This window comes from Cupressus sempervirens, chromosome 10, assembly GCF_028749045.1.
Source record: "Cupressus sempervirens isolate cs-2001-9-10 chromosome 10, ASM2874904v1, whole genome shotgun sequence".
In the NCBI taxonomy this organism is placed as follows: domain Eukaryota; kingdom Viridiplantae; phylum Streptophyta; class Pinopsida; order Cupressales; family Cupressaceae; genus Cupressus; species Cupressus sempervirens.
Genome location: NC_143127.1, coordinates 427571738 through 427594690, shown reverse-complemented (window position 1 = coordinate 427594690; position 22953 = coordinate 427571738). Strand labels below are relative to the sequence as shown.

The 22953-nt window shown below is 32.9% G+C and overlaps 1 long non-coding RNA gene across 2 annotated transcripts in view; it reads right to left on the bottom strand.

Annotated features, from left to right (window-relative positions):
- LOC149534539 (uncharacterized) overlaps positions 1-1541 on the bottom strand; it is a 140482-nt gene extending 138941 nt beyond the window's left edge. For both annotated transcript variants that reach the window (XR_016357204.1, XR_016357203.1), the window contains exon 1: positions 39-1541. This is a non-coding gene — a long non-coding RNA (uncharacterized LOC149534539). The remainder of the gene's footprint in view (positions 1-38) is intronic.
- Positions 1542-22953: the final 21412 nt, after the last annotated feature.

Sequence of the window (22953 nt, the reverse complement as noted above, 5' to 3'; positions counted from 1 at the left end):
TGCTGCTTAACATTCTGAAATTTGGAGAAATGACGTACCTGTGCTACATTCTTAAAACGATCTTGAGGCTTCTATCAAAGCAAGTCTCCTTAAAGCTTTCTGGTCATGCGAATTCTATATATAAGGGCAAATATCAGAAAATTTAATCAAACAATTTTCCTTGATTTCGGAAATAAGAACGATCCCTTCACCATTCTTGGAGGTTAATGTGGGTCGCTAGAGACAGGCTTCTGTAGGAAATTAATTGGCTGCGATATTCCAGTGGGAGCGAAGCGAAACGTCCAGTCAAATTCTTCTTAACATGTGGGAAGCCGCTCATGCTTATCCATTTGCTGAGTCAACTGACATCTACGCAAAATTATACCACACTTTCCGAAAGTTTCCTCTTGGCTGGCCACGTATATTCGCGACGCGGCGTTCATCCAACTTTCTGAAATCACATCGGCAATTTGAAGTCAAAATAAATGTTAGTGCTTATCCTCTTTTAATAATCTTTAGTAGAATTTCTAGAGCTTATCCTCTTTTAATAATCTTGACTAGATTTTCGATTACTTAACCTCTTTAATATGGGTTTGTTTTTTTTTATTAGAAATGTTTCTCTTGTAAATGATGTTAAGTCATGAATAAATTTAGCTTTACTTTTATGTATTTTGTACATTTTCTAGATTTTTTTTGCAAGTATGAATTGTGCATTTAGTTAACACATCAATTGTAAATTTAGTTCTATAATTTTTAGATTTAATATTAATTTATAATTCTAGTGAGCTCTTTACTTATGAACTAAATGTAAAATATTAGAAAAGATTTGAAAGTATGTAATAGGATGATAAATTTGCATCTATTGAGCCTTGTGAGTTTCAAGATCTATGGAGCACTCACGATCTGTATTTGGTAAATTGCAAAGAGTAAATGTACTCTATGACCCATTACACTTGAGGGTTTTCCTCAATAGACATTGTGTGCATTGTGGACCAAATGAGAAGTGAGTTTCAAACTATATACAAGGAGGATAAATTTGCATATATAGGACCTTGTGAATTTTGGGATCCATGGAGCACTTAATGATTTTCACTTTGAAAATTGTAAATTCTTAATGTACTTCATGACCCACCTACAAGAGTTATTTGGTTTTATGGGACAAGAGAAAAGTGTGTCATTTGCATCATATAAATCGTAATTATATATGTAAGTTCTAAATCTACTATATTGCAATATAAACTTAAGAGTTGAAAAAAAAAAAACATAAACTACCTTAGCATATAAGTTGAACAATCACTGTACTAGGAATTGATATAGCTGAAATTCACAACAAAATGGGGGGGGGGAAATTGCATAGGCACACCTAAGTGATATTAGACAAATAATAAATAAAGGGCAAAAAAGAGAACAAGTTGAATAATCAAGGAATAATTTTTTTATGAATCTAGATGACAAGTCGATACAAAATATTTTTATAGATGGGCCCCATTTGATAATCTTTTAAGTCTGGATATTTATTTTACATGCATGTTTGTGAGTATTAAATAATTTGAGATACGTGATTATTTTAGGATTAAATGCACATGCCTCAAAGTGGATACAAAATATGGTGTAATCTGCATACCTATGGGATTTCCTATTTATCCTTGTGTCATTTGAAAATGTCTTGATGCATATACATATTAAATTGAACAAAATTGTAAAAGGTTGGTTCATTTTCATTATCTATTATCTATCAATACAAACATATCACATATGCTTAATCCACATTCTTCTTGTAATACTCTAATATGTTTTCTTAATCCAAACTTTTACTAGATGTAAGCATAAATTTTCCCAAATTGATATGGTTGTTTCTCCCCTTGGGAAATTTTCATTGTTATAAGATCTATAGATAGATATTGTAAACTAATCTATCCTTTAAAACTCAAATTCAAATTTTGGCTAGCCAATTCCTCACTCCTACCCATATGCTCGCCCCACCTCCCCCCCACAACACACAAAAAAAAAAAGTTTATGGGTCCTCTCATTGAAGAATATTAAAGGAGTAACCAATATTGAATCATTTAAATTTGATATATTCAAGGGAGTAACAAAATCACATACACCATTCTAGAGTGTTTTCCTACTACCTTTAAACATTTTGGAGAGATGATCTAGAACATGTATTCGTGACACAATGGAAGCCCTTCCAATGTATTCTTTAATACTGACATAACTTCAAACATTAGAAAAGATTATAGGGTAGCTATAGAGAAACTTGACACACAATAAAGGAGAACTATGCATTTCATAGAGTCAAATCCAAACATAAATGACAAAATCTATGATGTAGACCTAACCAAAACTAAAGGAATCAACCATAAATTGTTCAAACATTTATCTTGTTAAAATTGAGGCACTTTATTAATAGAGAGGTCACACTTTTTAAAAGGAAAAAAATCATAATTTTTATTTATTTATCAAATAATATATCGATTATAAATTCAAATATATTCATGCATTGTACATATATATCATAATTTAATATTTAATTCTAAAAAGATAATCCATAATTTAATAGATATTTGTATTTCTTCTAAATAAATTTAAAAAGAAATTATCTTTTGTGAACAAAATTGAAACATACAATACTATGGAACAGAATGATTAGAGCATATATCATATATTTTTTAATCTACATATAATTAAAATAATATTAAGACAAAATCCATTTTGACAATATCAAAGGTTTGAGCCCATTGATTATTAAATTAGACTATCGACTCTACCTCTCAACATTTTGTTACGATAGTTATCCATTTAAAAATGATATTTAAATTAAAGCATTAGATTTATATGAGTATATTTCAAAACTTTGACGATTGTCCAAGATCTCCCCTAATGTCATTCAGTATTTCTAGAATTAAATAAAATACAATAGCTATCAATCAAGCCCCTCATTTGATAATCCAATCCATAAGAATAGTCTCTTATTACTAGCACTTGTATTGTTGAGTCGTGCAATAGAATTAAATGTCTAGCAATTGAGAGTATGTTCTTGTACTGAATAGAAGAAAATTCCATATAATAAAATAAAAAATAATATTGTCCTGGTTTAACAATTTTTCTCACATCTAACCACTTAATTATCAAGGACTAACAAATTCTTCAACAGAACAACTAAGAGCTTTTCACAACAATGTCAAAAGAAGGGGGATGTTAATCGAAAACAAGACAGTCGAGTTGTTTGACAATGCAAGGGACTAAATCACCCAGTCAACAAGGAGGACTAACTCACTTAGGCAACACAAAAGTCACTCGATCAATACAAGGGTTGAGTCACTCAGTCAATGCCACTTGGAAAAGCACAAGCCAAGACAAGACCAAGAAAACATAACAATCAACAAAGTAGTGTGTTAACCCACGAGAAAATTAAAAACAACATTCTTAAAAATGCACAAGCAAGAACATATATTGGTGCTCAATTTTTCCAAACAACTAAATGCACAGTGGAATATATAAATGGAGACAAGATAAACGCAATACATTGGAGATGGAAAATTATACTAGATTTCTTGATTTCTATTAATCAAATCAAACTATTACAAATCTAGAATGTAAAACTACAAACCCAAAATACAAAATAACTAAATGCTACTTCTGATAATAAAATAAACTTGCAGCAATGTGTGGTTGCATATAATAAGCCTAGAGAAATCACTACTCATACAAGAAAAACTTCCACTTTCACAAAAAACTTTAAAAATTATGAACCTATGTTGTTGCACTTTGATAAAAATCATCTGATGTTGTTCCTCTACTTATCTAATCTCTTTATCATTTAAAATGTCTTGGATATATATTGAACTTTGTCTCTTACTATCCACACAAATATTTCTCACACTTTTCAAATTCAAACTTACCACATTAAATGTCTTGACTATTGAAGTTGCAGTGTCAAAGGAGATTTGGGGATCAAAACTTCCACTAGTAAATTTGGACCTATTTTTTGACAAGGGTTGGTCAATTCTTTGACCACCAATGGTCAAAATATTCTGCCATTATAATTGTGTCAAAATTTTGATGAAAGCTAGGGCTATCTATTTATCAATGGACAACCTCATTGAAAAGGAGCTCAATCTCTATCAGGAGGATAGGTCATACTATAATTGGCAAAGGTTGAAAATTGACGATTATGAGTGGTTATCAATGAGCTTTCTATGCCATCGACAAAAGGCCTCATTAAAACATCAATAAAACATCATCGAAATCCTATGAGATTCAAATGATGAACTACCATGTCATTAATGACACATATCATTGATAGATTGACTAATGGTCATCAAAACTTTAATGATAGCCTTGGCTTGTAAAAAAAAAAAAAATTAATCGTAAGAATCCTATTTGTTTGGTGATCCAAGGTAATTGGTCACTGTCATGATGGTAGCATTAAGAGTGTAAGAGTCCTTTTTCTTTGGTGATCCAAGTTAAGACAATTATCGATCTATGGGGAGTAAGTGTCCCTATTGATTTAAGAGTGGGGTCCCACTGCAAGGATAACTTGACAAGTGTCTCTAGTCCAAAGAATTTCCAAGAAGCTTTATATCTTTCTAATATTTGGCCCGAAATAGATTATAATGTGGACAAGTATCATTATTCTAGAAACTTTCTCTAAAACTTCTTGTTCTTTAACATTTTATCCAAAAATAGGATTTATACCATTGATTTTTGAGGTGTGTCCTATTAGATGGTCACATTCACCAATCTATGGTAAAAAATTAAGTCAGGTTATATGTAAAGTACACAGACTTGACAAGTGTCTCTATTCGGGAGACTTTCCTAGGAAATTTTTATTCTTCTAATATTTAGCCCAAAATAGATTATATAGTAGACAAGTGTCATTATTCCAAAAACTTTCTCTAAATTTGTTTTTCTTATCATTTTATCCTAAAATAGGAACTATACCATTGATTTAGGATTATCTAATGATCATTAAAAATAGTAATTATATTTTGGATGATACAAAATTATGGTTTCTAAGTATTTTTACTTTTGGTCGCCAATAATGATACAAAATTATTTTTTATTTTAATGATGACTTCACCAATAGAATCTAATCTTTTCACATGAAAAATTAAATATTATCACCTAAAATTTCCAAGGCTAGCCATGATCGATGGTCATAGTTGTAAATATGTGGTATAAATTAAAGTTCAGTTATAGGCTAAGTACATATATTTGATTTAGGTTTCTCTATTCTAGAGAGTTTCCATAGATCTTTTTATCATTTCCCACTTTGGCATGAAATATATTTTATTATGGACACATGTCTTTATTTTGGGAACTTTCTCTAAAACTTGGTGTCCTTCAAAAGTTTTGCCTGAAATAGGATTTGGGCCATTGATTAAGAACGATCCAACAATTATAAAAATATGTTTTTTATATGTTATATGATATAATATTAAATTAGGACATGTTAATAAAATATTAAATGTTATTTGAGCTTTTGGGGGTACTACCCTTGAAAACTCCCATGGGGGAGCTGCCCCTCAACCATGCCCTATACTGTGATGGGGAGCACATCAAATCACCAATATTTTATAGAATTTCAATACAATTGAAAAAAAATTTCCAATAGAATTAAATGTATTCTACATTGAGAAAAAATCATCAATAAAAATTAAATTTTCCCCCTTGAAATAATGTTAGATTTGCCAAAGTTTTATGCTTTTTTACAAAAGGGGATTTCTCAAAGTTATCCCTGAATCCAACTTAGCCCTACTATCATTTGACATAGATAGTTAGCATTCAGTACAAATATTGAATTGGAAGGAGATTAGGGAGAAGATGAGTGAATTGCCTACTTGAGAGAATAAAAACATACATATCAACTTATAATACATGATGCCGATCACTATTTTTTATAATATATAAATGATTCAAGGGTCTTTCCTAAGTTAATAAAGCTTTTATGATAACATTATATATTAGAAGAATGAATATCTCATACTCAGAAAATAGAGATAATTGTAGTCAGCAAGCATGACATATAAGGTCACACATGTTAGAGTCAAAGGTACAATAACTTGATAGGCATCAAATCATCCATCTCTAGTATGGAATGGGGGATCATATTCCTCTAGGAAGTAAATAGAATTTGACTTCAATAAGTAGATGTTATGTTCAATCTACAAATGGAAAATATTGATGCAATAATAATAAAATCATTTTTAAAATATTGTTTCCATCTCAAAGCATTTACTTCTACTTTATGAAGTTTAAACTTATATTTTGACTTATACTAATCTCTCTATAATTAGTGTATATATTTTATATTCTAATATAGTGGATAAAAATAGCATAGAGGCCAACTTTAGGATTATTCGTGGTTTATCTTCTTGGAAACGATGGGTGATATTCATGGGAAGCTTGAATAAAGAAAAATACGTGGAAAATAGATGAGATTATTCAAAAAAAGACATCAACCAAGAAGGTCTTTGAATAAGTTATAGAATTCTTAAAGACTGAATCAAAATCCTTGTATTAGATCATGCCTTAATGATGATATTAGGAATAAGATTGTAAGAAATTAACCTAATGTCTCTTAATTCTAGTAGGGACATTACATTGAAGAACCTAACAAGTGCAATTAGTTTGAAGTGAAAAGATTTCACAAACCAAATGGACCCTAAAGGAATGACCTATGAAAAATGTTCCTTCTAATTTAGAGAATAACTCTCCCTAAGATATGAAAGTTATGTTTTTTTATTTTTCTAGGCTTAAATGATGACTATGAAAAGAAAATAAAGGTTCTAAATGCAAGATACCAAGTACCTCTGTATGCTAACCACTAGAGAGGTACAGGTTCTAAAAATAGAATGGTTGGGATATGGTTTAGAATACAAAAATTATTTTTAAAAAATAGAAATTCATGAGCAAGAGAGGTATAGGTACATAACATCCCTCATTCAGCACCAAACATGTAACAAAACAACATTATGTAGGAACCTTTAAAAAAACATTGTCATCAATACTTTTCTTCTAGATTAAAACCATAAATAGATTCAATCCTTACTTGGAATTACCCTCAAATGATGGAGAGATTCTTTCTTTACCCTAGATCCTCAATTTATCATTCAGTTCTATTTCTCAGTACCTTGCAACCAAATACAACAACAAAATCATGATCAATTAGCATTAAAAAAGATGTTGAAAAGTTTCAAGATATGTTCTAGTTTTGTTGCATTGGTGAGTGTGCTATATGCATATTAGGATCTATAGTGCTATAACAACAACTTTAAGAAGAATAAGACTAGCATGCTACCAATATGGTTGCAATTATAAAAAACCAATTTTAGTGAATGAAGGCATGAAATATTTCAACAAAGGAAGCAAAACATTACTTTTAATAACATCAAAATGTAGAATGTAGCAATAGTCAAAATAAGGAACTCAACAATAGAACTATAATGTAAATAGTGAAGAATCATTGTCTGTAGCCACTAAAGCATCTAGATTTCTTTGGCTTCTCTCTCTCCCATCCAAAATAAGATTCTAGCACTTTGAATCAAAAATTAATATGCAACAACATTCCATATGCATGGACAGATGGTGGGGCTAAAAAATTGCACCACGTTTACATTAATGACATGTATAAAAAATGCAAACATGTTGCATGTTTTAGCTCCACCTGATGCCCTATGTATATCAATTGAGATTGCATATTAAACTAGGACCTCCTTCTGCATTGCTTGGAACCAAGAGATTGACATAGTTAAAATCTAATATTATCTCCATTAATTTGGTCCACTCAAGCATAATATTTCAATTTTTCTTTGAAACAAAAATAGTAAAGGATATCCAACATGTTAATTTCCAATTTCTCTTGAATATGTTCACTAACAAAATCAACTAACAAATAGAAAAAAAAAATGTCTAATGTAGATACAATGAAGAGTTTAAGTGTTTCTTTAATTACTTTAGATACCTACAAAATATAAATAGAAGACAAAAAAACTTTCAGTATTAATTGCAAGATTCTCAACCAAGTATGTAAAGTTGTCATAGATTTTGGTTGCATTCAATGTGGAAAATTTAACAATGTATAAATTGAACATTCCATCCATCTTACAAGTAGATTCAAACCTCTCTCAAATCATTGCCAAGTTGCCAAAGCAAAAGGATAAACCCCTTAACAAACAAGAATGAGTGAGATCTTGGTAGGAGGGTTTTTTGGCAGGCAGAAATCTAGTAGGTGGGAATTTAGCTATAGGGATTTACTATGGTTTTCCAAGGAATCTAAATGTTGAGAGCTTAGAGGGTGGTGTAGGAATTGCAGAAGCGGATATTGGTAATGGAATATATGGGAACCTAGAGCTAGAAGAAGACAGTTTTGCTAGGTTTTGACTCTCAAAGGTTTGGGGGTTCTAGTTGTTATTAGTTTGATCCTTTAACCAAGATCTCTACCATTTTAAGGGACCCACTAAAGAATATCTTGATAGGGGAATTGTCTTCAAATATCTATAATATTTTTGAAGAATCACACATTAGGGAGAAGAAAAAGGAGAATAATGAAATAGGTCAAAGAAAGTGGTCTTCTTTGTTTGGAAAAAGGCTACGAGACAAGTCTTCTTTCCCTCTTGTTACTTCAAAATCCTTTTGGGAAAAAGGTGAGTTTCAAATTTTGGTTCTATAATCAGTAATAGATTATTATATCTCTACTATTTAACTAACCCTAGTTGGGAAATTTCTAGGGGCCCGACTAGATATTGAAACCTTAAGAAAAGTGATTAAAAGGAAATGGGTCCTCCATGGTCAAGTGGACATAGCTTTAATGATGAAAGGTTTTTCCTTCTTTTTATTTACTTCAAGGAGGATCTAAATATAGTTTTATGTGGTGGACATTGGTTATTTGTTAATAGTTCCTAAACAATTAAAAAATAGGAACCAAATATGGATATATAAGATGCTTTCTTCCTTACTACTCTAGCATGGGTACAACTCTCGGGTCTCCCCCTTGAGTTTTGGCATGAAGAAAATTTTAAGGGGATAGTTGGCATTTTTGGAGAACTCATGGCTATAGATAATATGATTGCATCTAGATCTAAGCTTGTATGTGCTAGAATCCATGTCAAAGTTGCACATCTGAAGGACCTTCCTCAAAAGGTGGAAATTAATTCAAAATTAGGAAAATGGACTCAAGAAGTATTTTTTGAAGATCTTCCTAATAGGTGTTTTGTTTGCAAAAAAATGGGTCACTGGGCAAAAAATTATCCATTGAAACTTAAAAACAAAAAAGAGGTGGTGAATGTGGGAAAAAAGGTTTTAAAAAGGGCTTGGAAACCTAAAGTCTTATTTGGAGATGTTGTTTTGCAAGACCAAAAAAGTGAAGATAGCCTTACATCTCAATCTAATAAAAGGAAGGAGATGTTGAAGGATAAAGGGAAGAAGATCCAAAATAATGAGGAAATTCGTCTACTATTATAAGGGAAAATGAGGAATCTAAAATATTATTGAACTAGTTGGTTGTTTATCAAAATAATGTTGAGGACTTGGAAGAGGTCAAGGATTTGTAAAAGTTTGAGGAAGGAGAAATCTTAGTGGAAAGGAGTGGACAAATGGATGAGAATATTCTTATGGAGGATTTACTAGATGAAGGAGATCTCATTCTGTTGGAACCTCTATGTGAAGAAATACCTCTTAATGGATGTGAGATAGATTCTAAATATTTGGATCAGATAACTAAGAAGGAAGAACCAAAATAGAAATGGAGTCAAATGAAAAAAGTTGAAAAGAAATACAATCCTTTTCCTATAGGAGTAGCTACTCGAAGAAGTAAATTGGAAATAGGACCTCTAAAATTGAAACTAGATGTTGCAACCCTAGAGAAATCAAGGAGAAGGACTACCAAAAAGAGGATAGAAACAAAAAGTTTGCAAAATATTGTTGATGAGAATCAAGCAACTATTCTAGATTTTACCCCTAAAAGGTAATAATGAAAATCATTACATGGAATGTAAGGGGGATGAATAGTATCCATAAATTAGATGTAGTACAAAATTTTGTAAGAGAGCATAAATCTAATATGATGGTGATCTAGGAAACAAAAATGGATAAAGGTAAAGCTAAAAGTTTGAAATCATTAAATAACTAATGTATTATGGCAAGTAGTTAAGAAGGAACCGCAAATGACACTCTGATAATGTGGAAAAAAATCTATGTTTTATGGTACCCTAATAGATGCCAATAAGCACTTCATTTTGGTCAAGATTCAGAGTTTATCTCAGGGTAACTATTGGAATGTAATTAATATATATGCTCCTAATAACAAATACTCTAGAAAAAAGTTTTGGAATTCTCTTTCTAAGATCAAGATTTTAGATTATAATGGAAAATGGTTATTTCTGGGGGATTTTAATGTTCCACTCTATGAACATAAAAAAAAAGAGGGAAATTCTAGTCAATTCGAAGGAAGGCTTGATCTAATGGACTTTATTAATAAAGAAGGTCTAATGGGTTTGGAACTCTAAGGTATTGACTTTACCTAGAGTAATAAAAGAGTTGGAAATGAATGTCTTCAAGCTTGATTGGATAGAGTTCTAATCTCTCTAGATTGAACCAAAGATTTTGTTTGTTCTCTTAATACAATATAGAATATTGCTTCTAACCATTATCCACTCTTTTTTAAGGCTAAATCTATTCAAGTTAGGAAGAATTTCCCATTTAGGTTTGAGAAAATGTGGATGCAGCATCCAAATTTTTATGCTTTATTGGATGAATGGAGGAATAACAATATTGAAGGAACAACTCTATTTTGAGTTGCATCCAAACTTAAGAATGTTTAAAAAATAGTTAGAGAATGAAATAAGAAGTCTTCTAGGAATATCTTTGAGAGTAAATTGAATCTAAAAGATGAGCTTACAGTTATCCAAGAAAAAAATTAGTAGGAAGGTTATTTAGAGGAGTTGGTTAAAGAAGAAAATGAAAAGTTGGTTAAATACCATGACATTATTTCTAAAGAGGAAACCTTTTGGAGGTAGAGGTCTAGATCTATTTCACTGGAAGAAGGTGGTAGAATCACTAAATATTTGCATCTAACTACAATGAAACATAGAGCTAAGAATCAAATTTCAAGAATTTCTAAGGGATGAGAGAAAATTACTAATGAAATTGATATTTCTAAAGACATGGTATCCTACTTTTTTTCTCTTCTTACTTCAAACCTTAATGTGGATGGTACTAGACAGTTTGAGCTTCTTGAAGCTGTTCCTTGTTTGGTTTATAATGAGAAGAACAAAATGTTGATAGCTTTTCCAATGGAAAGGAAATTTATAAAGCAGCCTGTTCCTTTGAAGGGGATAAATCTCCAAGTTTGGATGGATTTCCAATATTTTTCTTCCAGAAGGATTGGAAAGTGGTATATAAAGATGTTTGTGATGCAGTTAAAGAATTCTTTGGAGCTAAAAGAATGTTAAAGGAGATTAATTCTACTTTTCTTTGTCTTATTCCAAGGAGGCTTGGAGCTGACTCCTTTGAACAATTTAGACCCATTAGCCATTGTAATTTGATTTCCAAAATCATCTCTAAATTTCTTACTTTGAGTTTATTAGGTATCCTTACTAATCTTATATCTGAGCAACAAAATGGATTCATTCCTAGAAGGACAATTTCGAACTCAATCATTTATGTTCATGAAAATATCCACTCTTTATATCTATCTAACAATCAAGGTTTAAATATGAAGGTGGATATTGCTAAAGCTTTTGATAGAGTAAAATGGAGTTTTCTCCGAAAGGTTTTACTTTCTTTTGGTTTAATGATTCTATTATTAAGCTAAATCTTTAGCTTATTTTTACCTCTTCTCTAGTTGTTTTAGTCAATGGGAGTTCTTCTAATTTTTTTGTATCTTCTAGGGGTCTAAGGCAAGATGATCATATTTCTCCTATTCTCTTCACTATTATAGCTAATAGTCTTGGCAAATATATTGGTAAGATGGGTTTGAGAGGGGAAATTCAAGGTGTGAAACCTACTTCACATGCTCTTATTTTCTCTCATGAAAAATTTGTGGATGATACCATTTTCTTAGAAAAAGTTGATGTTAGGGAGGCTAGAAGCCTTAAAAAGTCTCTGAATATTTATTCTATTGCCATTGGGTAGGTAATAAAATGGGATAAGAGCTCTCTATTTTTTATTAAAACTCTTACTCTTAGACAAAGGAAATTGCTAATATTCTTGGGTGTTTTATATGATTTTTTTCGAGCACTTATCTAGGCCTTCCTTTGGGGTTTAGTCTTTCTAATACTTTTTTGAAGGATCTAGTAAAGAAATTCCATAAGAAATTAGCTAGATGAAAAAATAATATGTTGAGTCAAGAAGGTAAAGTTACTCTACTTAAATCTTATCTTCAAAGCCTCCCAACTTATGCTCTGAGTCTTTTTAGGATTCCAGCTAAATTTGTGGATGCAATTGATAAAATTCAAAGGAATTTTTTAATGTTTTGGAACTGACGAAAAAAAGAGAATGGCTTTGATAGGCTGGGAAAAGGTTTGTAAATCTAAGATGGAAGGAGGTTTGGGTATACGATCTATTAGAAGTATGAATAAATCTTTGTTGGCTAAACAAGGATGGAGAGTGTACCATGCTAATAAGGAATGGAGCTTAATTTGGAAACATAAGTACCTTTATAATGCTCCTTTTTTTTCTAACTTTTTATCTTAACCAATTATCCCTGGTTCTTCTACTATTTGGGGTGTTTTCTAAGGAGCTAAACATATTTTGAATAAAGGTTGTAAGTGGAAAGTTGGAAATGGATGTAAAGTCAGATTTTGGGAAGATTAGTGGTGCTTGGATCACCCTTTGGTAGATGATTTTGTTGAAATGAATTCTATAGAAAGATGGAAACAGGTATTTGGGGAATTTTTGGGGAATTATTGGTCAATCGATGGTTGGGTAAATATTGTTGAGATTAACCAAAGTTTTTCTAGCATTCAAAATTCTCTTATTGCTTGTAGACTTTATCTTAATCAGGAGGATTTAATGGTGTGGGGGATTGAACCTAGTGATTATTTCAAGTTATCTTTTGTGTTTAGATATGAGGATAAGATCACCTCCCCCTATCAGCTAGAGCTTGGATTAAGGGTATGATCCCTAAAATTAATATTTTCTTCTAGACTATGCTTCAAAATAAAAATTTAACTCTAGATAATTTGCAAAAAAGAGGTATTTATTTAGTGAATAGATTTTGTCTTTATAAGATGGATTATGAAGTTATGAATCACCTTTTTAGGAATTGCAGATATAGCCAGAATGTTTGGGGTGTCCTCCTTCAATATTGGAATATTTGGTGGGTTCAACCTAATAATATTGATGACTTTTTTAGAATTAGATTTGTCTTGTTAAAGGAGCTAGAAAAGATTTCTCTCGAAGATTTCTCTTCCCCATCTTTGTTGGGGTATTTTGAAAAAAAGGAATAATAGAAGTTTTATAAGTAAAGAAACTCCTAAGTGGGTTGTGGGTCAAAATATTATCAGAGCCATAAAAGAGAATTTTAGATCTCAGAATAAAATAGTAATGAAGTTCAAATAAGAAATCCTATGAATGAAATAGGAACTAATACCAAACAGGATGACTAGAGGCGACATGTTAAATGGAGATCTCCTCCTTTGGATTGGTTGAAAGCTAATTTTTGTGGATCTGCTAAAGGGAACCCTAGAAGAGTGGGGTGTGGTGGAGTTTTGGGAGACCATTATAGTATATTGGTGGATGTTGTTGCTATTCTTATTGGTCACTTAACTAGTCATAAAGTTGAGGCTAGTAGTGGAATGTGGATATAGGAATTTATGGCTAGAAGGGGATTCTTTAGATATTGTGAACATGTTGAATGATAAGAGTACAACTACATGGAGATATTATGGAAATTAAAGATCTAATTAATTTTTTTGACAAAGTAATTTTAACCCATATATTATATAAAGGCAATAAAGTGGTTGACTAGATAGAGAATAAAGTAGTCCATAGGGATGCTAAGATGACTTGGTATGATTTCCTTAGCAAGGAGAGTGAGTTGATGATGATTATTAATAATAATACGACTAATGCTATTGAATGAAAGATTACATAAGATTGAGAAATTGATTATGAAAAGTGATGATTTTATTATGGATTGTTTGTGTATGTCTTAGAAGTATCATTGTATCATCATCAAAATTACTTGGCACATTTAAAGAGTACTTGTACTTAGTTGAAGTTGTCATTTTTTGATGCAAGAGCATCCTAGGTGTAAGGGAAATCTTGCATCACCCAAAAATATTTTATTTTCAATATTTTCTATTTTAATAAGGACTAGTAGACAGGGTGGTTACTATTTATGGGAACTTGCTATTTTTAGTAAGTTTGTCATACAAGCTTGAAATGTTCTCATTTTCTAAAAAATAGTTCATTTTAGAGGTATAAGCCTACCATAAAAATCTCATTGCTCTAGCTTATGTATTAGAGAAGTTATTGTGGATTTTCGATGGAAAACTTTGCAGAAAAATCTTCAGGCTCACCGTTGGAGGCCTTAGATTGTCTGGATGCAATCTAAAAACTCGATGGAAGGGTGCTAGCATGATTTTGAGCCTGTAGATTAGAAGCTCACATTTCTTAAAAGTGATTATAATAGCCAATCGGAGCAATGTTTTGTGAGTTATGGCCTTCATAAGTTTGGCTACCAAAATTTCTAAAATAATTTGTCAAAGATGTATTTGGCTGACTCTATGTGTATTGTTAGGGTCTATCAGCCCTAAGTATTAAGTTTGAGCAGCTAGAATCTTCTCAAGCGCCATAAAACTGCCTATTTGAGAAAGGCCCGAACATCGTCTAGGACAACTCTTGCTGATAGTTCGTAACACTGTCTTCCAGATTACTATAATGAAGGCACCTATTTGGGTTAGCATATTGTAATTGAGAATTTTGTAATTCCACATTTGCGGTGATAATAAGAAGTCCATATTTTTCCTCACATTTTCTATTGTTTCTTTGTTCCTATTATTAGTTTATGGTATTAAGAGGAGTCCCTTGCATCAAGTGGTATCAGAGCTAGAGTTCTTGAGTGTGTGGACAAATCACCAATTGTAAGGCAGTTTGCACTAGGACTGTGTTTTGGGCTAAGCATGTAGACAGATCACCATGAGGTAGTTTGCACTAGGGTTTTAACGAAAGCATGAAAATGCCTCCATGAAGAGAGCATGGAAAAAGAGTTGTGGGTGTTACACTTGAGGGTTTCTAAGCCCTCCAAAGCCAAATGCAAGCATTGGAAGAATAAATGCGAAAAGGAATAAATCTTCCTAGAAGAGATGAAAGTGGGGATGAGGAAAAAGTAGAAGAAAATGTTGAAGCAAAGGCAATTCTAAATCTAGAGGAAGAGAGGCTTTTTAGGACCATCTCTAAGATTGGAAAAAGACCTAAGTTTGAGGTTCCCACATTTTCAGGAAATCTTAACCTAGAAGAGCTGATTGATTGGATCAATGAACTAGAGGAGTACTTTGAGTATGAAGATATTGAGGATCTAGATAGGGTCAAGTTTGTGAAGGCAAAACTGAAGGGACATGCAAAGATCTGGTGGCAAGAGGTTTAGTTGGAGCAAAATAGAAAGGGAAAGGACAAAATCACTAGATTGGATCAAAATATAGCTTAAATGAAGTGACAAGTCATTCCTATTCATTATGAGCTTGATCTGTTAAAGAAGATGGAAGGAATGAAGCAAGTGAGAAAATCTGTTCAAAAGTACACTGAAGAGTTCTATTGAGTTCTCATTAGAATTGACCATGTAGAAATTGATAAGGAGAAAGTGGCCTGTTATCTTACTGGGTTAAGGCCAAGTATTCAATATGAGCTAATTCTGGTTTGAATGAACAGTATTAAGGAGGCATACCAGTTTTCCCTAAGAGTTGAGCAAAAACTAAGCAAGAAGTTTGACAATAAGAATAGTGGAAGAGGTCATGGTGGAAGATCTAGTGGACGATCTTATGGAGGTCGTAACGATGATCAAAAGAACAAGGATGAGGTTGGAAGTAGAAACTAAAACCAAAGGGGAAATAATTCCAATCATTTCCATGATCAGAACAATAGAAATCAGAGAGGAAGAGGCAGAGGACAAGGATCTAGAAGAGGAGGCTTCTGTGGAAAATATTTTCACTACGGAAAAGAAGGGCATAGAGCATTTGAATTTACCCAGTACCAAGGAAGGATAGATCAAAGAATAGAAGGTCTAGAGAGAGTTGCACATGTTGATGAAGATGCTAGATACTTACGTTTTGAAGATGTTGAAAAAGGAGAATTCCTAGTTGACAAAAGAGTCCTTCTGAGGGGTGAGAATGAACCTGATCAAAGAAGGAGCTTGTTTCACACAAGTTGTAGATGTGAAGATAAGTGTTGTGATGTGATTATCGATGGTGGAAGTATTGATAATCTAGTGTCAAAAATGATGGTCACCAAGTTGAAGTTAAAGAGGCAGAAACACTCACATCCATATCGTATTTCTTGGGTGCAAGATGACCACAAGGTCACGGTCAATGAACAGTGCTCAGTGAAGTTCAAGATTGGAAGCTACTAGGATGAGGTACTATGTGATATCATACCTATGGACATATGTTGTATTATGTTGGGTAGGCCATGGTAGTTTGACAGGCATGTTGTACACGATGGGAAAGAAAATACCTACACTCTAACTAAGGATGGAGTGAAACATAAGTTGAAGCCATTGAAGGATAAAGAAGAAAAGGTATGTAGTGCTTCCAGAATATGTTTTGTTGATGGAAAAGAGTTTCTTAAATGTATGAAACATGAGAATATGTGTTTTTCTATAATTCCTAAAGATAGTAAAGAAGAAGAAGAGGAGGTACCAGCAAAAGTTGCAAATATGTTGGAAGATTTTTCTGATATTGTATCAGATAATGTACTTGATGGATTGTCTCCAATGAGGAAGATCAGTCACTAGATGGATTTGGTTCCAGTGGCCAATTTACAAAGAAGGCAATGCATAGAATGACACCAGCAAAAAGTGAAGAGTTGAACTAACAAGTTCATGAGTTGTTGTAGAAGGGGTTGATTTGAGAGATTCTAAGTCCATTTTCTATACCCATAGTATTATCACAAAAGAAGAATGGAGAATGGAGGATGTGCACAAATTCTTGTGGTATCAACAAGATCACCATCAAGTACAGATTTTCTTTGTCAAGGATGGATGATATTATGGATTGTTTAAGTGGAGCTCAGTATTTCACAAAGATAGATCTAAAGAGTGGGTACCATCGAATTCGTATCAGAGAAGCTGATAAGTGGAAGACTTCTTTCAAGACAAGGGAAGGACTATATGAGTGGTTAGTCATGCCTTTTGGGGTAACCAATGCACCAAGCACTTTCATGAGGCTCATGAATGAGGTACTAAAGGATTTTTTAGGTAAGTTTGTTATTGTTTATCTAGATGATATATTGATCTTTAGTAAGACATTGGAGGAGCATTTGATTCATATTCACAAGGTCTTTGAAAAGTTGAGGGAAGAAAAGTTGTTGATAAACCTGAAGAAGTGCATTTTTGTAAACAAGGAGTTGGTGTACTTGGGATTTTTAGTTTAAGGAGAAGGTCTAAAAATAGACCTAGAGAAAGTGAAGGCTATCCTTGAATGGCCTACTCCAAGGAGTGTGATAGAGATAAGATCTTTTCATGGACTAGCTACATTTTACAGAAAGTTCATAAGAATTTTTAGCAATATTTGTGGACCATTGATTGAAACAATGAGAGGAGATAGGAAAGAGTTTAAGTGGACTATAGGAGCAAATAAGAGTTTCAAATTGTTAAAATAGAAAGTTACTAAGCAGCTTGTTTTAGCACTTCCTAATTTTAACAAGGTGTTTCAAGTAGACTGTGATGCTAGTGGTACTACAATAGGAGTTGTTTTGAGCCAGGAAGGTAGACTAGTTGTTTATTTTAGTGAGAAGTTGAATGATGCAAAAAGAAAATATTCTATTTATGATCATGAATTTTATGCTATAGTTCAAGCATTGAAGAAGTGGAGACACTATCTTCTTCCCAAGCATTTTGTTTTGTATACTGATCACCAAGCTTTGCAATATTTGAATAGTCAAGGAAAATTGAACCAAAGGCATTTAAAGTGGGTTGATTTTTTGCAAAGTTATACATTTTTTTTGAAATAGAGAAGTGGAAAGTCTAACAAAGTTGTAGATGCTCTTAGTAGAAGACAACTTTTTCTAATAGAAATGCAAATAGAGGTAGTTGGGTTCAAGGAACTTAGTACATTATATCCAGATGATCCTAATTTTGGTGAAGCATGGAAGGCTTGTACACAACCTGTTACACTTGACAGGACAAAGTGATTGGATTTTATGATCCAAGATAATATGTTGTTCAAAGGAATCTCATTGTGCATTCCAAGAAGTTCAATGAGAGAGAGCCTCATCAAGGAGAAGCATAGTGGAGGATTAGCTGGACATTTTGGTAGAGATAAAACCATAGCTTTGGTTGCCGAAAATTATTACTGGCCACAGTTACAACAAGATGTGATGAAGTTTGTACAAACTTGCTGAGTATGTCAGATGGCAAAATGAGTGAAGCAGAATACAAGGTTGTATCATCCATTACCTGTACCAGAGAAGCTATGGGAGAATGTCAACATGGATTTTGTTCTTGGATTACCAAGGACACAGTGCGGGCATGATTCCATTTTTGTGGTGGTTGACAATTTTTCAAAGATGAAACATTTTATTCTTTGCAAGAAGACTAGTGATGTTGTTCATGTAGCACAATTGTTTTCAGAGAAGTGGTGAGATTACATGGTTTGCCAAAGTATAGTTTCAGATCAAGATACCAAATTTGTTGGGTATTTTTGGCATACATTGTGGAAGAAATTGAAGACAAATTTGAAGTTCAGTTCATCACATCATCCACGGACTGATAGATAGATAGAAGCTATGAATCATAGTTTGGGAAACTTGCTAAGATGATTGGTTGGAGATAAACCAAAAGGATGGGATATGATTTTACCACAAGTAGAATTTTCATATAATAATTCTATCAATAGGAGTACTAGTAAATCACCATTCCATATTGTATATGGGAGTAGTCCCAAAAATGTTTCTGAATTGAGGAAGTTGGATAAGGGAGAGATAAGTAGTGCTAAAGCAAAAGATTTTGATGAACATTTAAAGAACATCCATGAGGAGGTGAGGAAGCACATCGTAAAGATACATACACAGTATAAGACTAAGGAAAATCTGAAAAGGAGATATAAGGAATTTTAGATTGGAAATGAAGTCATGGTTCATTTGAGAAAGGAGCATTTTCTAGTAGGTATATATAATAAGCTGAAGATGAAGAAGTTTGGACCGTGCAAGATAGTGAAGAGGCATGATTCTGAAAATGTGTATGAAGTAGAGTTGCCTATTGAATTGAATATTTCACCAGTATTTAATATTTTAGATTTGACAAAGTACTATGAAGGAGGTGATGGAAATGAAGTTGCAAAAGCACAGTGGAGCATTCCAGCAGCTAGTTTGGCTACCAAGGAGATTGATGAGATACTAGACAATCATATTGGAAAAAGTACTAGAAACAAAACTTATGAGGAATATCTGGTCAAATGGAAAGGGAGACCAATTGAGGATTCATCATGGCTAGTAAGGGAGGAGGTCAACCGTCTTGGTTTTCCTCTGAACACTTGAGATGTGAGAGGGTCACTTATCAAATTACCCCAGGTGTCTGATGTAGGAGCATCCTAGGTGTAAGGGCAATCTTGCATCACCCAAAAATATTTTATTTTTAGTCTTTTCTATTTTAATAAGGACTAGTAGATAGGGTGGTTACTATTTATGGAAGCTTTCTATTTTTAGTAAGTTTGTCATACAAACTTGGAATGTTCTAATTTTCTATAGGAAGGTTCATTTTAGAGATATAAACCTATGATAAAAATCTCATTGCTCCAGCTTATGTATCAGAGAAGTTATTGCAGATATTTGGTGGAAAAATTTGCAGAAAAATCTTCAGGCTCAACATTGGAGGCCTTAGAGTGCCCGGATGAGATCTGAAAACTTGACAAAAGGGCGCTAGCATAGTTCTGAGCCTATAGATCAAGAGCTAGTGTTTCCAAAAAGTGGTTATAATAGCCAATCAAAGCAATAATTCATGAGTTATGGCCTTCAGAAGTTGGGCTACTGAAAATTTTAAAATAATTTGTCAAAGATGTATTTGGCTGACTCTATGTGTATTGTTAGGGTCTATCGGCCTCGGGTATTAAATTGGAGTAGTTAGAACCTTCTCAGGTGGCATAAAACTACCTATTTAAGAAAGGCCCGAACATTGTCTAGGATAGCTCTAGGTGATAGTTCACAGCACTATCTTGCAAATTACTATAATGAAAGTGCCCATTTGGGTTAGCATATTGTAATTGATAATTTTGTAATTCCACATTTACAGTGATAATAAGAAGTCCATATTTTTTTCTCGCATTTTCTATTGTTTCTTTGTTCCTGTTATGAGCTTATGGTATTAAGGGGAGTCCCCTGCATCATTTTTTAGAAAAATTGTAGAGTAGGTTGCATTGTGGGTGGAGAGCCAAGGAAACAAGAGTCATCTACCTGGAAGGAATCGAATTCAAAATATATGGTGTGGGAGATACTCCAAAAGGGTAAAGTGGCAACGTACATCAAGAAGTTACATGGCTACAAGCACCATATCATTGATTATTTCTTCAAGAATTGGACTGAGGAAAGGGTTACTCTTCATAGGGTAACAATGAATTTGACTGAGGAAATTATTATTGAGATAACTGGTCTTCCAATGGGGGGCTAAAATTTAGAAAGGAAACAAACATATCAAATGCAACATTAAAGAAATTTCCAAAAAATGATGACAAGGAGAAAAGGCGTGTGAAGAATGGGGACTTCTATGACCTAGACCAAATCAAGGTAATCTAGCAAGACATCTTATCCTACATTCATGAATATTTCATTCTAGATGGAAGATAAAAAGGGGTGTATAAATTTCATTTTATATTTTTATACCATTTCTAGTATAAAGATAGGTTGTCTTTCCCTTTTATTTTAAATTCTCTCTACTACACAGTCTTTAGGCCCATAGGAAGAAGGAATCTAGACCTGTGCTCCATGAAGGTCTTATTTTATTAATTGAAAATTACTGTAGAAATAATGCAGTAAAACCTTCACCTATAGTGAAGAAGAAGATAAAATTGGTTGGTAGTGAGCCTCATCAAAAGATGAGTGCTAAGAAAATTTAAAATAATAAGGTTAAAACCAAGGAGGATTTTAGTGATAGAAAGGACACTAAGAAGGAAATTAATACGAAAAATAATAATAATAATGAGGAAGCTATAGAGTTTGAGAAAAGTGTAGATGATGAGTATAACATGGAAATGGGTGATTTTAGATCTAACCTAGGTGGGTACTCTAGAAGAAGAGGTATTTTAGTGGTAAAGAATGAGGAGGACAGTAGCAAAGAAAGGAACTTGGACTAAAAAATGATTTCAAAAGCCTCGGGTTAGCATGATGGACTCTAAAATGGAGAAGAATGATGAAGAAAAAACCCTAATCATTAAAGATAAGTGTGTGAATAAGGAAAATCAAAAGGAGATGATGGAACAAAAGGGTTTAATTACTGATAATCGGCTCCATCTCAAGGAAACTCAGGAAATCTCTAATGAGTCTGGTAAAAAGTCTAATGAAGAGATTAGAGATGAAAATAAGTTGGTGAAGTTGTTTTTCCTTCACAAAGCCAAGCTGAAAGTGGATGCTTCCCTCAAAGTTGACTCTTGCCTCTTTAACTAAATAAATGTTGTAAAGAAGAAAATGGGTGAAATCTAGAGAGAATTGGATCAAGAAAAAATTAAAAGAACCCAATTGAAAAATCAAGTTGGGAACATCCTTGAGAAATTAAAGAGTATGACATAGAACTTTGGCAACTGGTTAAAAACAATGGGCAAAAAATGGAGATGGTGACTTCCAATTTATGTGTTGCGACTTCTAGTTTAAGGAAAATGAGTAATGAGGAGATAATGTCACTTGATGTTACTGCTGCCAAGATTTTGGATGGTCCAAGCAAAAGAATGAGACAGAGTATAAAGAAAGATGTTGAGGCTCCTGGTCCTACTACAGAAGACATCCTTCACAATACAATGAAGACTAACAATGAATTAGGTAAGGTCATTAAAGAGCTAATTTATTTGCTAGTCTAGTTTGTAGGTATCTAGTCCCTAGTTGGGTTGTTGGTTTTGGTATTCTATTTTTTTTATCATTTCCAACTTTTTACTATTATTAACTCTAGTTTCTAGGTCCTTGTAAAACCTAGTTTTGAACTATGTCTAGTCCTTTTTTGGTTTTAGGTCCCTATAAAACCTAGCTTTTAATGTTTAGTTGTGAACTTTAGGTTTCAAGTCCTTGTGAAACCTAGTGATCCTTATCATGTATCTTTTATTTTTGTTAGGGATTTCGGGTCCCCTCAAAACTTGTTTTTGCTTTAATCTAAAAAAGGGATAAACCCCTTGAAGCTAAAAAGATTCTTAGTTTAAGGATTGGGAAACAAACAAGATACAAGACATACATGGATTCCCTTATCAATTAGAAGGGAAAACCTAATAATGAGGCTACTTCAATCCCTAAAATTGACTTTGAGAAGAGAGGAATCAATCCTCAACTACTTAACCCTATTGTCTCATGACAATTGCTTTCTTTGTGGGGGAGAATGGTGTAGGAGCACCCCAATTTTGGCTTGAAAGACTCAATTTTGGGTAATATATATGGAATAAGGGTTTCTTAACAACCTAAGTGTGTATTTTTACCTAAATTTTTGGTTTATGTTACATCATGCATTCATTGCTTTCATTTTCTTTGTCAAACTCTCTAAGAGCTTCCTAGGTGATCAAAGGTGATCAAACAACCACAATGTGGTCACAAGAATGAAGAAAGGTGGAGTGAGGTGTAATAAGT